Source organism: Macrobrachium rosenbergii, chromosome 11, assembly GCF_040412425.1.
Source record: "Macrobrachium rosenbergii isolate ZJJX-2024 chromosome 11, ASM4041242v1, whole genome shotgun sequence".
In the NCBI taxonomy this organism is placed as follows: Eukaryota; Metazoa; Arthropoda; class Malacostraca; order Decapoda; family Palaemonidae; genus Macrobrachium; species Macrobrachium rosenbergii.
This window is the reverse complement of record NC_089751.1, coordinates 22,297,135-22,312,043: the sequence shown is the minus strand read 5'-3', so window position 1 is coordinate 22,312,043 and position 14,909 is coordinate 22,297,135. Positions and strand designations below refer to the sequence as shown.

Below are 14,909 nucleotides of genomic sequence, written 5' to 3'. Positions count from 1 at the left end.
CTAATCTGGTTGCTCTTAGCATGAAAGGGGGATCAGGGATGAATTGTGAATGTGAAATATCTCTATTAAAATACAACTTACAAAAAAGTGACAAACGAGAGACCATCCAACGATGGTCCAAGTCATACTACATCCTGTGAGGTTAGGCTGTAAAATTTGGGAAATTAATTCATATGTCCCAGTTAACTGATGCTACATCAACAAAACCTACATGGGCTAGTCAGTAAACTTACCTAGCTACCAGCTATCTGGATGAATAATCTTGGAAGCCTAGGCTAGGCTAGGCTAGGCTAGGCTAGGCTAGACTCCTAAATCTATTGAAAAATGTTGGTTCAAGAATGATAGGCCATCCAAATAATCCATACATCAAGTTAGAACAATACGTAATCAGTGAATTAGCTAAGCACTGTTCTTTCTGGGGTTCGAAGAGTTGCTTTGATAATAAACGACTGTAGCACATAGGTTGGCCAAAGTTGAACTGGTTACTGGAGGTTACTATAGGCCTAGTCTCCTTGATATAGGCTAAGTCTTCTAGAACGTACCTTTATTGTTTCTGAATGATGTGCCTAGGCCTATATGCTAAAATTGGCCTCCACATTTCACCGAGTTTGCAAGACTGTGTTGGAAATTTGGCACACAAGGCTAGACAACACCTCAAAGCTATTAACACCACAATAAATTGAGAAGATACGTTAAGTTTCCTGTAATATTTTCAGCACGAAATTCGCATAATTTTTATTATCTGTGCCGAGTCAGTTACTAAACTAAAAACTTCGTCCCTGACCTAGGCCTATGTTGGGTGATTTGGATTCCTTCTAGTCTCCCTTGGAACTCTTTCCAAAATTAGCCAAGATAAGATTCCACGTGTTTCATATAGCCAAAATTCCAGTTAAGAGTCCGAGTCAGTCACTAAATAAATGTCAACTTTCTCCCAGACCTAGGACTACGTTGGGTGACTAGGTTAGTCCACAGGACTGTCTAGTCTTGCCTTGAATTCTTCCCAAAATTAGCTTCGTTTAAAAGTGCACAAAACAAAATAACTTTACATCACTTTCCAAGTTCTTTACATATACAAAAATCTAAATAACCCGAGCATTATATTCACTATAAAAAAAAAACATCACAATCACTCAATCAACTTCTCAACGTTCACTACGTACATGCGTTTCTTGCCTCTTTTTAAAACAACAATCTCACTTTTATCAGCAATGAGAACCGATGTTTTTAAGAAAGAATAACTTAAAATTGTAATATTCTTTGGCGTGTTTTTTAATAATAAAAGTTATTAAGAGTAACAGAGTATAATTAAATTGTCTTTGCAGCAGTAATTGAAAATTATTATCTCCATATGGTTATGAAAACATTAAGATGCTCGTTTGGTTGTGGATTGCGAAGTTTACATTATGCATGATATAAAAAGTTTATGTAGTAAATGTGTTTAGTTCGTCAGATTTTTTTTGTGTAAATATTGTGTGTCGCTTGTATTTCAACGTTCTCGCGTATATTTTAGTGTAAGTAGGTGTTGAAGTTATTGTAAACAATGCATGGTAACTAAAGCTCGCTGAAACTACAAAGAAAAAAATAGTTTTTTACTTTTTTGGTCTCGAGAACGAGTTGGTCTCGGGAACTAGTCGTGGGCTTGGAAATAATTTTGTTTTTCTTTGAACTAAGTAGACTGCATTGCTATCAAATGTTACTTATTATGTCGGTATAGTTAAATACCCAAAGGTTTTTAGGAATATTTTTTACTTATACAAGGATTGTGATAAAGTGTGCTCCGCCTGTGTTTTTATGCTATGATCATGTCTCCCTAACATGATTAAGTACGAAACTCTTGCTCAAATATATTGCAGATCTATTGTTACGTAGATAGCCTATTTACCGTCTCTTGCTTACGTTTTACCATTCGTTCTAGTGGTGTTGGTACAGAACACGGCTGTCATGGGAATGGTGCTGGTATTAAAGTAAAACTTTACCGCCAGCGAAATGGTACCAACTAACTGTCCTACCGTGCTGTTATCCCAGTAGGGGATATTGCCTTCATTGCATCGTACATGGTGCACTACCGTCTTTTGTTTATGTTATCTATTTTCTGTTGTTTATGTTTATACTTTAATTCCCCATGTACCAAACACGGCGCCCATTTTGCGCGTAAAACTTTAGTTACCGAGCTAGGCGATAGAGGACCGCGGCAGTAGTTTGCAGTTTTGCCGAACGGTGTAGGCTACTCTGTTTTAGACTTGTACTTTACTTTCATTCTTTTTGCCTTTCTTCATTCTTTAAAAGAGCTGAAGAGTTTTGCGTGTTAAATGTATTTCCAAGGGTCATAGCCAACTTTAGAGTAGATTGTAGGCATATTTTGACAAGAATACATCTTAACCTAATCTAGCCAAGACCCATGACCAGGCCAGAGGTGTCTTCCCCCTACCCCGTCCCCCAAACCCCCCAGTGTGATATTGTTCATGGAAGAATGCTTTGGGCACTACAATTCTGCAGTATTGTTCACCAATCTTCATTCTATTTCTTTTTCACTGTTGAGTGCTGAAGGGCCTTAAGTATCTGAGGGATTGTTTTATTACCAAAATTTCTTGATTCATCATACTAGGCTATTATAACATGTCAGTCTTTTATATTTTAATTTTTTTTTCTTTTGGGGACGCTGTAAGGGTACTTTATTCAAACCAGCATTCTGCACATTTGTAGTTTTATTCATTCACCAACAAATTAGGATAACAGGAACTTCAGGCCAGCATTAATATGGTAGGAAATAGGCAACATGATGAGCTTCATGAAATTTTGGTGTCTTACAAAGGCTTTTCCATTGATACCTGTACCTCCTGGGGCACTGCTTCACATTTCATTTTCTTCACACCTTTTTTCCTGGCTTGGCTGCACATAGACTCGACCCTTTCAGGTCTTTGCTCCACAAGTTGTGATGCTTTTTTTTTTTTTTTTTAAGTTCCTCGGCCAGTATTTCTGCCACTCCATCCACTAGCTTTGGTTGAAGTAACTTTTTCATGGTTGATAACTAATCGAGCACGTCATCTGGAAAAGCATTATGTAGGAGATGAGGTGAATCCTCCTGTTAAAGTATTTCTCCACTCAAGTAATGCTTGTAAAGGGTTGTGATAATCTTTCCTTGCTTTTTGGAACAATTTTTTCATAAACTTCACTGCATTCTCTGTTTGCCATTTGACTGATGATAGTAAGGTAATGATTTTATATGCTTGAAACACCACTTTTTTTTCTGCTAGCTTTTAGTGTCATACTCTGCAATATTACACACTGTTACTAATAACGGTTTGTACCTCTCAACTCTTTTATTAGTTAACCTGAAAATATGAAGAATAAAAGTCCACTAAAACCAAATATTGTTATTGCATTCTCCAACACTGAAAATATCCATAGCAGCTTTTGATATCATGGTTGTAATGGAAAATCTTGGAATCTCAGGGGTTACTATACAGTATTTTTCTTGCCTACTACTGTACTTTTTTACAGATTTTGCAAGAAGCAACGTAGCTCTTTATCTCTGCACACATATTAGGTGAATACAAAATATTATAGCAGTACATGATAGTGGTATCTAAGCCATTATGAGCCTAATGAATCTGCTTCAATGCTAGTTTATCCCTAAATTTAAAGTATGGTCAGAAAACTTCAGGAATATTTTTACAGTGAATGGGCCAACCACCAAGAATCATCTCTCACAAACTTTGCAGTTCCACATCTTTCACAGATTTTTGCGTAAGGTCTATTCTTTCATTTGTCACAGCAATATTTTTAGACATGAATGCAACTAATGTCCTCAAATGTTGATATTACAATTGATTTTTATGCCTGTGAAACTGGCAAATAATCCCTACTCAGGTATCAGCAATGAACATCATATTTTCTGGCATGTACTGAACATTAAGATTGAACTGTTCAAGCATTTACAAACTCTGTATCCTAAAAGGACATTTCAGCAGTGTTTCTTAAATCTACTTCCCAAGGGTATATAGATAGTTGCAATATTGATAATTTTCTACTGTATACTTATTGCCAAAAATGCAATTCTGCAAAAACTGTGGCCAGCATTTCTTTGTCTGTTTGAGCATACCTTTGCCCTGTTAGTGTCTTAGATGCATAAGCTAATGGCGGACTGTGTTGCATCAAAACTGCACCTAACCTTGACATTAAAGCATCACACTATAAGATTACATCAGCACTACTATCAAAATACTGTAGAACTGGTGCTTCTACAATTAATTTCACAATTCTAAAAAAAAAATTCCTTGGGAGGTTACCACAGTTTCATTCTGGCCATCCACCTCATTTACGTAGTTGATTTTTGGGTATACTGTAGAGGCACTTCCTGGGCCAGCTGCCAAAGTCACATTTAGTGCGTGGTGTTTTGAGAAGGTTAGCTTGGTTTCCAGCAGATTGCGCAAGCTTTCCTGTCGCTTTCATGCCAGAGGAGGTGTTCATACTAGGGGTGGTGAAGGTGACTTCTTTGGTGCTAACGATGGATTCATATGGCACCCTTTAGTACCATTTCTCTGAGTGATCTTGGTTCAGTCCTCGAAACAAGATTTGTTCATGATTCACTTCTTGCTTCAGAACTGTTCAATGTTGGGCATATATGAAGTCTCTTCTTCCCCTTCAAGTAAAATAGAGGTTATTCTTTGTACTCCCCCCCCCCCAGTGGTGCCCGGTTTGGAGTAGAGAGGAAAAAGGAGGGGGTGGGTGGCCGAGAGGGCCTATTCCCCTTTCTCTGCCATGTTAAAGGCAACCGTTTTGAACTTTAGTGGTGTTAACAAAGAGTAGAATCACTTCTGCTTTAGGACATTGTCCTTCCCTCTTTTATACACCAAAGAAATTCAGCTTCTGTCTTCAAATTCATATATGTCTTGGTCTTGCCAATAGGTGGAGGCGCGTTTAGAGCAAAACGGCATTGGAAGTTATAAACATTGGTCCCTTGGTTTTATGGTCAAGTTTCTGCTTAGGGAAACAACCAGGGATTAGAGACTCATGTTTGACCTCTTCCCTGTCAAGCTTGGTTTTTAAACCCAGTTTTACAAACTTTTCATATTATAATTCAGTTTGGGCTTGTTTAAGGGTAGTCTCTTATTCTGATACCCTTGAATTATGAAGTTGTAGCATTGTTATGGGCGCAACTCCTTCAGTTCTTCATTGCTAATCGCTTTTCATCACAGGCTGAAGTTTGTGATCAGTTATGTGAAGTTCAGCCGTGCCTCCAAGCAGCAGGTAAAGTACCTATAAACTTACTGACCCTTGGCAGTGGGGAGTGCATTTTGCATGGCTTCCCATGCTAGTATGCTCAAGGAGGAAATGGTGCAGTTCTTCTCATAACAGGAACAGCCTTCTTGGCCTTGTCAGGTGGCTGTAGGTCTTATGTCGCCAAGACGTTTCTTATATTAGTTGTAAGAGTCTTTCATGTTCTTATTTGTGTCTGATACAGCACAAAAGTGTCGTTTCAGATTGTTCCTTGCTGCTTCTTTTAAGGGAGTTTTAAGGATGCTTTTGTATTTGGTGACAGAAACCTTTGAAAGGTTTTCCTTGTTTTCAGCCCTTGGTATTGCTTCTAGTTAAAAAGCACCTGAATGGTGAGGGGCTCACACCTTGGATAAGTTACGTCTTAGCTTTGTGCTTTTTGAGCACACCTTGTCTGCACTGCACCATTCTTGCTGAGCCTACAATGTGTTTAATATTGTAGGTTTTGGAATAGTTGTAAGTCTCTTGGTGGTGTGGTTGAGCAGTTACATCACCACCATGACTTAAGCTTCATGTAAAGGTGAGTGGTTTTTCTTACACTCTCTTTAGCAGTTGTAGATGCTTTAATGGATGGTTACTGGGCTCAGGTTGTCTGCATAATACTAACACGCAGTGGAATGTTATTGCAGATCAACCCAACTGTCAGTGCCTGGGTGCATGGGCATTTTTATCCCTGCTTGCCTGAACAGAAAAGAAGTTTGAGTATATGAGTAAGAGGTCAGGATTACAGTAAACCCCTGTTTTCTGTATTCTTCCTGAGTCCTTGGAGTGATTATGGGTTTAGCTGCCATCACTTGTAAAACACTTAATTGTGTTTGTTTCCTCTTTCTCTACCCTTCTTTGATGAGCGATAATGTGCTTCTTATTCCTTCTTTGCTTGGCACTGGCAGTTTCTTGTGTCCTCTTGCCAAGGAGCTTCCCGGTCTGCTAGTTCTATGGTGAAGTGCCATGAGAGCAATCCAGATCTTTCCTTGTAAGTCACTTGTTTGCCTATTCCATCGTTCATTACACTTCCTGCATCTTTACACTAGAATTTCCCAAGATAATGAGTTATCAAGAGGATAGCAGGAATTTAGTATTGTACCTTTTAATTGTTCAGAAAATGTGCATCAAGGGAAGGTGTGTCTTCTGTGATTAGTATTATAGAAGTGGGCTTATCTCTGCTCAGAGCTTGTCCCAGCAGATTGTAGACTTTTCCTTTACCTTAGCTGAGCCAGGTCTCTTTCAGTGTTTGACATAAAAGCTAGGGTTTGCCTCTACAGTCTTTTACCTGGTTGGGTCGGTTAGACTTCTCCTTGGTGTAATACAGTCGCTTTATTACCAGAACACCTTTCAAGACTTTGTGTGATTGGACAGAGTGTCTGCTCTTAGACTGTTTTCTCTTTGCCTTAACATATAATTGGTGAAGTTGTTTGGCTTGCTGTATTGCATTCGGCTTTCGTTAGGACAAGGGTTGCTCTTATTTCATCGTTCCTCAGTGGGAATGGTAGTTCAGGACTTGTCCCCACTACGAGAGTTCGAGAGTTTCTGTAATTCTTTCCTCTGAATCTAAAGTGGAGATCTGGATGAGGTACAATTGTGGCGGCCCGCAATTTCAGTACTTTCTGAAGTTATCTAATCCCAGAGTTGTAGAGTATTCTTTCTTTAGTACCGATTAGCACTGGAAAGCGTTGTCTAGGAACTGTTTCTTTTTGATTCATTTGGATTCTTGGACCGTCACCACCTCTGAGAAGGGGATTGGTTCCCTTCCTCTGGGAGGGATCTTGAAGTCAAGGGCATTAGTCCATCTCTTACTGTTCAGTTGAACATTTTGGATTTCCAGGTTATGAGAGTAGATGTCTTTATTATAAGACTCCCTACTATCATGAACCCCTTTTGAGTTCTACAGCAGTAATTGAGGCAGACAAAGGAGGAAGGAGCTAAACAAAACCAAATGGTGGCCTTAAACTAAATTATTATTAACAAAATTTACAGTAAGAATCATTTACAATTTTACAAAAATGAGTTGGTTTTAAAATTTACACAAACCAGTAAATAAATAAACAAGAAACATAATCAAAGTAAAAAATATAGCCAGTATAAATTATATGACCAAATCAATAAACATTATAAACATAAGCAGCGCAATAAATAATACAAATGACCAGCACAATAATTACATTAAAACAGTCAGTAAAAATATTTAAAACAAATTAGGTCAATAATGAAATCTAAGTTTTTAAACCTAGCATAAGCAAACCAACCCGCCCAAAACAATCAGTACATGAAAAACATCCTTAAATACATTATTAAGAAAATTTACAAAATAGGTCAGTAAATAGTTAGAGCAAAAGTAACACGTCCAAAACAGTTACACACTACTATTGTGAGATCTTTGTCGCAATAAATACGCTATGCCCCAATAACAAGAAATAGCCATAACAGGGTTAACAACCTTAACCACTACTAACCAAACCGGGCAATAACACAAGCAAGCTACTGAAACAGACCATGCTGCCAAGCAGTAGAAAATATCAACCCAGGTAAGCTGCTGAAACAGACTATGCTGCAAACACAGACGAGGTCACACACACACACACACACACACACACACACACACACACACACAGATGAGGTTGCTCAAAAGGATGTCACACACAAGGATGAAGTTGCAGACAAAGTAAAGGCCACACACACACAAACTCAGGCGAGCTGTCGAAACAGATGAACGCTGCCAAACAGGGACAAGGCCACACACACAGACAAACTCAGGTGAGTTGTCGAAACAGGCGAACGCTGCCAACAGGGACGAGGCCGCTCACACAGACGAACTCAGGCGAGTTGTCGAAACAGACGAAGGGAAGGCTGCCAACAGGGACGAGGCCACACACACACACACACAAACTCAGGCGAGTTGTTGAAACAGACGATTGCTGCCAGCACGGATGAGGCCACACAAACAGATGAACTTTGGAGAGTTGTCGAGACAGCCGCTTGCTGCCAACAAGGGCGAAGCCACACACCAGGACGAGGTCATCCTCCAACATCCTGTGGAGGTCACACACCATGATGAGGTCACAAACGAAGTATGCTATCCTAAACTTTCAGGTAATCATACCTGACACTGCTCCAGTGCTGACTCTCTCCAACCGACTCTAAGGTAGTGATACTCCTTGCTGCCTAATGACTGACTCTTCGCTGCCACAATACTGACTCTCTGCCAGCGACTTACTGAGACACCTTCCGACAGACGTCAACCCACCTAAACAAAAAAAAAAAAGCAAAAAGAAGAGAATAGGTGAAACAATGAACACAAAGGAACAACCACTTAACCTGATACCTCCTCACCCAATAAAAATTTTTTTTTTTTTTACACAGTACTCCCACTCTCCCTTCCGATGCTGCTGCAACCTTGCCAGACAAAACAGAACCGATCCTGTCACGGTCGCCGAAATGTCATGAACCCCTTCTGGGTTCTACAGGTTCTTAAAAATAATAAGTCACAACTGAGAAAACTGACAGTAATTGAGGCAGACAAAGGAGGAAGGAGCTAAACAAAACCAAATGGTAACTTTAAACTAAGTTATTATTAACAAAATTTACAGTAAAAGTCATTTACATTGTCACAAAAATGAGTCGGTATTAAAATTTACTCAAATGAGTCTGTAAGTAAATAAACAAGAAACATAAAGTAAAAAATAGTCAGTGTATAAATAACCAAAATAAAAAAAATCATTAAACGACCAAATCAATAAACATTATAAACATGTGCAGCACAATAATTACACTAAGAGTCAGTAAAAATACGTAAAACAAATTACTTCAATAATTAAATCTGAATTTTTATACAAAGCAAAAGTAAAACCAACCCATCCAAACAATCATTCATAAAAAAACATTCGTAAATACATTATTAGGAAAACTTACAAAATGGTTCAGTAAATAATTAGAGCAAAAACAACAAATCCAAAACAATTACACACACTATACTATTACGAGATCTTTGTCGCAATAAATGTGCTATGCCTCAATAACAAGAAATAACCATAACAGGGTTAACAACCTAAACCTCTACAAACCAAACTGTGGCAATAGCACAGGAAAGCTACTGAAACAGACCATGCTGCACAACAGTTGAAAATATCAACCCAGGTAAGCTGCCGAAACAGACTGTGCTGCAAACACGGACGAGGTCACACACACAGATGAGGTTGCCCAAAAGGAAGAGGTCGCACACCAGGACAAAGTTGCAGACAAAGACGAGGCCACACAGACGAAATCAGGTGAGCTGTCTTAAGAAACGAACGCTGCCAAACCAGGACAAGTCCACACACGCAGGCGAACTCAGGCGAGTTGTCGAAACAGATGAACACTGCCGAGAGGGACGAGGCCGCACACACAAACTCAAGAGAGTTGTCAAAACAGACGAACGCTGCCAACGGGGATGAGTCCACACACACAGACAAACTCTGGAGAGTTGCTGAGACAGCCGCTTGCTGCCAACAAGGACGAAGCCATACACCAGACGAACTCAGGTAAGTTGCTGAGACAGCCATTTGCTGCCAACAGGGACGAAGCCACACACCAGGACGAGGTCATCCTCCAGCATCTTGTGGAGGTCACACACCATGATGAGGTCACAAATGAAGTATGCCATCCCAAACTTTCAGGTAACCATACCTGATGCTGCTCCAGTACCGACTCTCTCCTACTGACTCTCAGGTAATGACTCTTTGGTAAGCATACCTGTTGCTGCTACGCAACTGCTGACTCCTCGCTGCCCAATTACTGGCTCTTTGCTGCCGCAATACTGACTCTCCGCTAGTGACTTACTGACTAACTAACTCAGACACCATCCGACGGACATCAACTCACCTAAACAAAAAAACAAAAACGAGAATAGGTGAAACGTTGAACGCGAGGGAACAATTGGAATGCAGTTGTTCCAACAAAACAACCACGTAACTTGACACTACTCATTTTATCTGAGGGGTGTCCCTCGCAAGCCCTGGATGCTCTTCTTCGGGCCCTGGGATGGCTGTCTGACAAGTTGTGTAATTGTCTAAGCTTTGTTTTGGAGAAGGTTAATACTTTGTCCAATGTACCTTAACCTGGTGTAAGCTTGAAGGTTGAAATGGAGTGATTGGGTTTCATTCAATTCTTATTTCCTCTTTCGAGAGCAGCGTCTAAGCATCTAGACCAAAGTACACGATGGAGTTGGGCAGGGTACAGCTGATTGCACTTAAGGCATCATCTCATGGTTGATGACTAGGAGGCATCTCTGTCCTCTCTCTTATGATAAAGAGGAGAAGGAAATAGGTAGAGTTTAGTCTGGCACCTTTTCTGGGGTTTACCAAGATCAAACTTCCTTTGGACATGACGTCTTGAGGGGGAGATTCATCGTTCTCCGAATGGTTCCTTGTTTGAGTACCCTCTTTTTGCCTCAGAATGAGCTTTCATGGGTCAGGGCCGTACTAATCTGGCCAACTGTTTTGGAAAACCAGTAGGAGGCTACAGGAGTCAAGTCTTCCCCAGCTTGTAAGGCAACCAGATTCACGGCAGTTCCATGGTGGTTCTCTAGTCAGTTGAAGGGGACTGACCTCCCACTTCATAAGTGGTGATGGTTTGAATTCCCACAGGAACAAATAAGAAATTTTGATTAACAATTTCTATTTTTCGTAGGTATACAAACCATATTTTGCAATATTTAATTCATCGCCTTGCACAATCCCTGCGACTCACAAACACGTTAGTCAGAAATGTCAAAGTGGTAGTCATTGGTGGCTTCACTTAATCCGGGTCAGGGCATCTCCATAAATCTAATCTCCTTGAAGGGATGCACCCCCATCTCCCCCATCTCCGCATGCGTATCTGGTAAAAAGTGACCAGTGGATTCTATATACACCTTGTTACCAAGTTTCGACCGGTTCCAGCTCGGGCTGAAAGATACCCCTATATAAAAAGCTCTGGTTTGTATATCTAGGAAAAATACAAATTGTTATTCAAAATGTGTTATATTTTCTTGCTATTTACAAGGATTTTTTTTTTTTAGAAAACACAACCATTGCCCACCAGCAAAGCGTATTATGGATGAAAAGTTTTCTCAAACTAGTACCTGAAATTTGATCCTGTGCTGATTTCCACATTGAATATATTCCTTACCTTGTTATAAACTTTCAGTTCAGCTGCTTTGTTACTTTGACAGCACCTGCGTTTTTACAGTTACTGTAAACGTTCATCATCTTCAACAGCTTTAACTTTCTCAAACCTGTATCAACTAAAATTCTTGCGCTTTTTAACAAAATGCTTCTTTTGCCCACTCTTATAGCTTGGAGCCTTCCTGAGCATTGATCTTCACCACAAAAGCTAGTCTTGAATTTCTCTAAACCAAATTGATGTCCTCTTCACTCTATGCACTTACCCAGTTCTTTTGCTGAAGCCTCATCTCATAATTCCTAAGAAAATAAACAGGTCTCTCAAAAGTCGTTGGCTTTGTGCCAATCTGAAAAAACAGCAACTATTTTAATATATCCTTTCTGGGCTTAAATGAATAAGATATGGCGTTGACTAAAATTTTCTTGTAAGAGGTACGATGTCGGTTTTGCAGAGTGGTTAGTCATGGCCGGTGGGTATCATGCTTGAACAGAGGCCTAGTTTTGTTTAATTTCTTTAAGAAAAATAAAGACTATTGTGTAATTTTGGATACTAACATATCAAGGTTTTTGAAAGTCCTTTCTAGTACCAGTCTTAGAAGAATAGTGGAGATTAGCAACTGAAATTTTTAAGTTCTAATCAGCAAGTCGATCTTGCAGGTAACAACCCTTGTGTCAAACCGTAGCCGTTATCACCAGGTACTGTAAGCCGTGAGATTAACTTTGGTTGTTTCTCTCTCTCTCTCTCTCTCTCTCTCTCTCTCTCTCTCTCTCTCTCTCTCTCTGCCACACACACTCACACACATACACACACACACGAGGTTTTATTTGGTATTATTTAGCTTATTTTGTGGTGTTGGAAATCCATGTTCATTAGGATTCTTAGATGAATTATATACTTGATATATATATATATATATATATATATATATATATATATATATATATATATATATATATATATATATATATATACGTATATTATATGGGAAATAATTACCCTTATGTTAGGCGGTGTTAGCTCTACGGTTCTAAGCAGGTCTTTTTGTAATTGTGCTTAATGGGCTTTTAACGGAGATTCCACCACAGTAGTTGTTATATATACGAGGTAAACTGTCAAAATTCCAACATAACTAAAAGTCAAAGCCCACGAAGTTGACAATTGTATGACCTATGTACAAAATAAGAAGTGGGAAGCGTGAAAAAAAAATCGTTGAATCCGAGCTTGGACAAAGTAGCAGATTAAAAATGAAGTTGATGTAGGTACACTATCCCTTCTCCCATCCTACCATTTTTTCCATAATCCTTCAGGCCTTTACTAGTGAAAATGTGTTTGAGAGAATGACTTTAAAATTATTTTCATATGTCCCTGAGAGAATGACTAAAATTATTTTCATATGTCCCTGAGAGCATGACTTTAAAATTATTTTCATATGTCCCTGAGAGAATGACTTTAAAATTATTTTCATATGTCCTTGAGAGAATGACTTTAAAATTATTTTCATATGTCCCTGAGAGAATGACTTTAAAATTATTTTCATATGTCCCTGAGAGAATGACTTTAAAATTATTTTCATATGTCCCTGAGATAATGACTTTAAAATTATTTTCATATGTCCCTGAGAGAATGACTTTGAAATTATTTTCATATGTCCCCATTACCGTATTATTTTATGTAAGTATAGCCTGTACTGTTATATATTTCTAAAGATTCTCTCTCTCTCTCTCTCTCTCTCTCTCTCTCTCTCTCTCTCTCTCTCTCTCTCTCTCTCTCTCTCTCTCCTATGTGCTGCTTGTAATATTTTTGTTTCTTCTGCTGGATTGAAGGTTCCTTTGTCCTAAACGTGTTTGTTTACATTGTAAACAAACTAGATATCATGTGATGATGCAATCACTATGCAACTGCACCACTACATGTGTGGTATGTAAATAGCTCTGAACTGAAGGATGATGCAAATCTCAAATATATAAGAACTTCCGAGTGAATTAGATCAACAGTTTCAGTTTTCCAAGTTATTTTTCCTGTTCATTCATCCACTTACCACTGCCAAAACTGCTCATGTTATATCACGCTTTAATTAATGCAGTTTTCTTTTGAATTTCAGATAACTTTAAAAAACAAAGAAACAATTCCAGTGAAATGAGTCGAGTTATTTTTTGTGTTGCGAGGTGATTTCATTGCATAAAAAGTGAATAAAAATTTGAAGTGATACATCGTGTACGTTGACGTGTCGGCTTCAGCTTCTCCAGGTATGTGTATGCCATGAATTTTGTTGCGATGTTAGTTTAATCTTCCTTTGGAATGTCTGCAGATGTTTTTGGGCTAAAATATGGTAGTTAATTTGTGGTGTGTCATAAAATATAAACGTGAAGTTTTCAAGAACATTAATTCTTTTTAGCATGCGAGTAGTTTTTGAAATTGGGAAGAGTTTTTTATATTTAATTGCTTTAAATTTACAGGTAGGGCTCGAAAACGTATGGGATGTTATATAACTTTTTAATAAATATGAATGGATTTAATTTTGATGCTTGAATATCTCTGAAGGTGAACTTGAGATGCTAACCTTATAATGAAAGTAATGAGTCTCGGAACAGTTCCTATGATAAAAAAGGTATACGTATTCACCAGTCAACGAAATCAAGAAGAAAGCGAACTTAGAGTATAAACACACCTCTGGCATTATAAAATAGGAATCTCGTGTACTGTTGAACATAACCTCTTTAAAAGCAGCTTTCAGTTTTTCAAGTCTTTTTTTCCGAGATGCTATGGTTTTTAGTTTGCTTTCAGCAATTTAGGCTTTACCAAATTTTAATGTCTTAGTTTGATAATTTTGTTGGAGTGTGTGAATGTATTTACTTTCAAAAACAATTTTAACCATCTTTTTCGATGTCGACGACCTGTGTTGTTTTGATGCTAAGAATTTTTGAGAATTTCATTAGTATACTGTTCTTGCTGTCATCAGCTACTTACTTAGGTACAGTTAAATCCCATTACTGTATTTAAGATGTAAATGTGTGCATCGTGTCCTTTGTATATCGTAAAAAGCTGTTGCTCTTTTCCATGAAGCTAGAAGTCTTTAGAAATTAAAGTAGCTTCATTCAGAGGAAAAAAAATGTTATTGGCGTCTTTTTTATGACTGATTTTGGGAAAACATTTTGTAGAAAGCTAGACTGGTATTACAGTAAGCAAGATCAATTATTTTGACTAATCTCTCTCGCTCTCACATATGCACATTTTATGCCATACTTGGCAACTGCCTTCGTTTATAAACCTTATTGTTTTCTTGAAGGCCTTCGACCTCTTTAAACTCACTTTTGTCTCCATGATTGGAACTGGATCCTTTATACGTCACACTGTACTACTTCTCTCTCTCTCTCTCTCTCTCTCTCTCTCTCTCTCTCTCTCTCTCTCTCTCTCTCTCTCATATATATATATATATATATATATATATATATATATATATATATATATATATATATATATATATACATACATACATA

General features: G+C 38.3%; 1 protein-coding gene and 1 long non-coding RNA gene across 2 annotated transcripts in view; one reads left to right on the top strand and one right to left on the bottom strand.

Annotated features, from left to right (window-relative positions):
• LOC136843230 (alkylglycerol monooxygenase-like) overlaps nucleotides 1–1,189 on the bottom strand; it is a 790,153-nt gene extending 788,964 nt beyond the window's left edge. The window contains exon 1 of the mRNA XM_067111313.1: nucleotides 234–1,189. The gene's annotated coding sequence lies outside the window, so the exon portion shown is untranslated. The remainder of the gene's footprint in view (nucleotides 1–233) is intronic.
• A 202-nt stretch (nucleotides 1,190–1,391) lies between these two features.
• The window catches only part of LOC136843571 (uncharacterized), a 436,472-nt gene continuing 422,954 nt past the window's right edge, over nucleotides 1,392–14,909 (top strand). Inside the window, exons 1-2 of the long non-coding RNA XR_010854590.1 lie at nucleotides 1,392–1,511; nucleotides 13,514–13,658. This is a non-coding gene — a long non-coding RNA (uncharacterized lncRNA). The remainder of the gene's footprint in view (nucleotides 1,512–13,513; nucleotides 13,659–14,909) is intronic.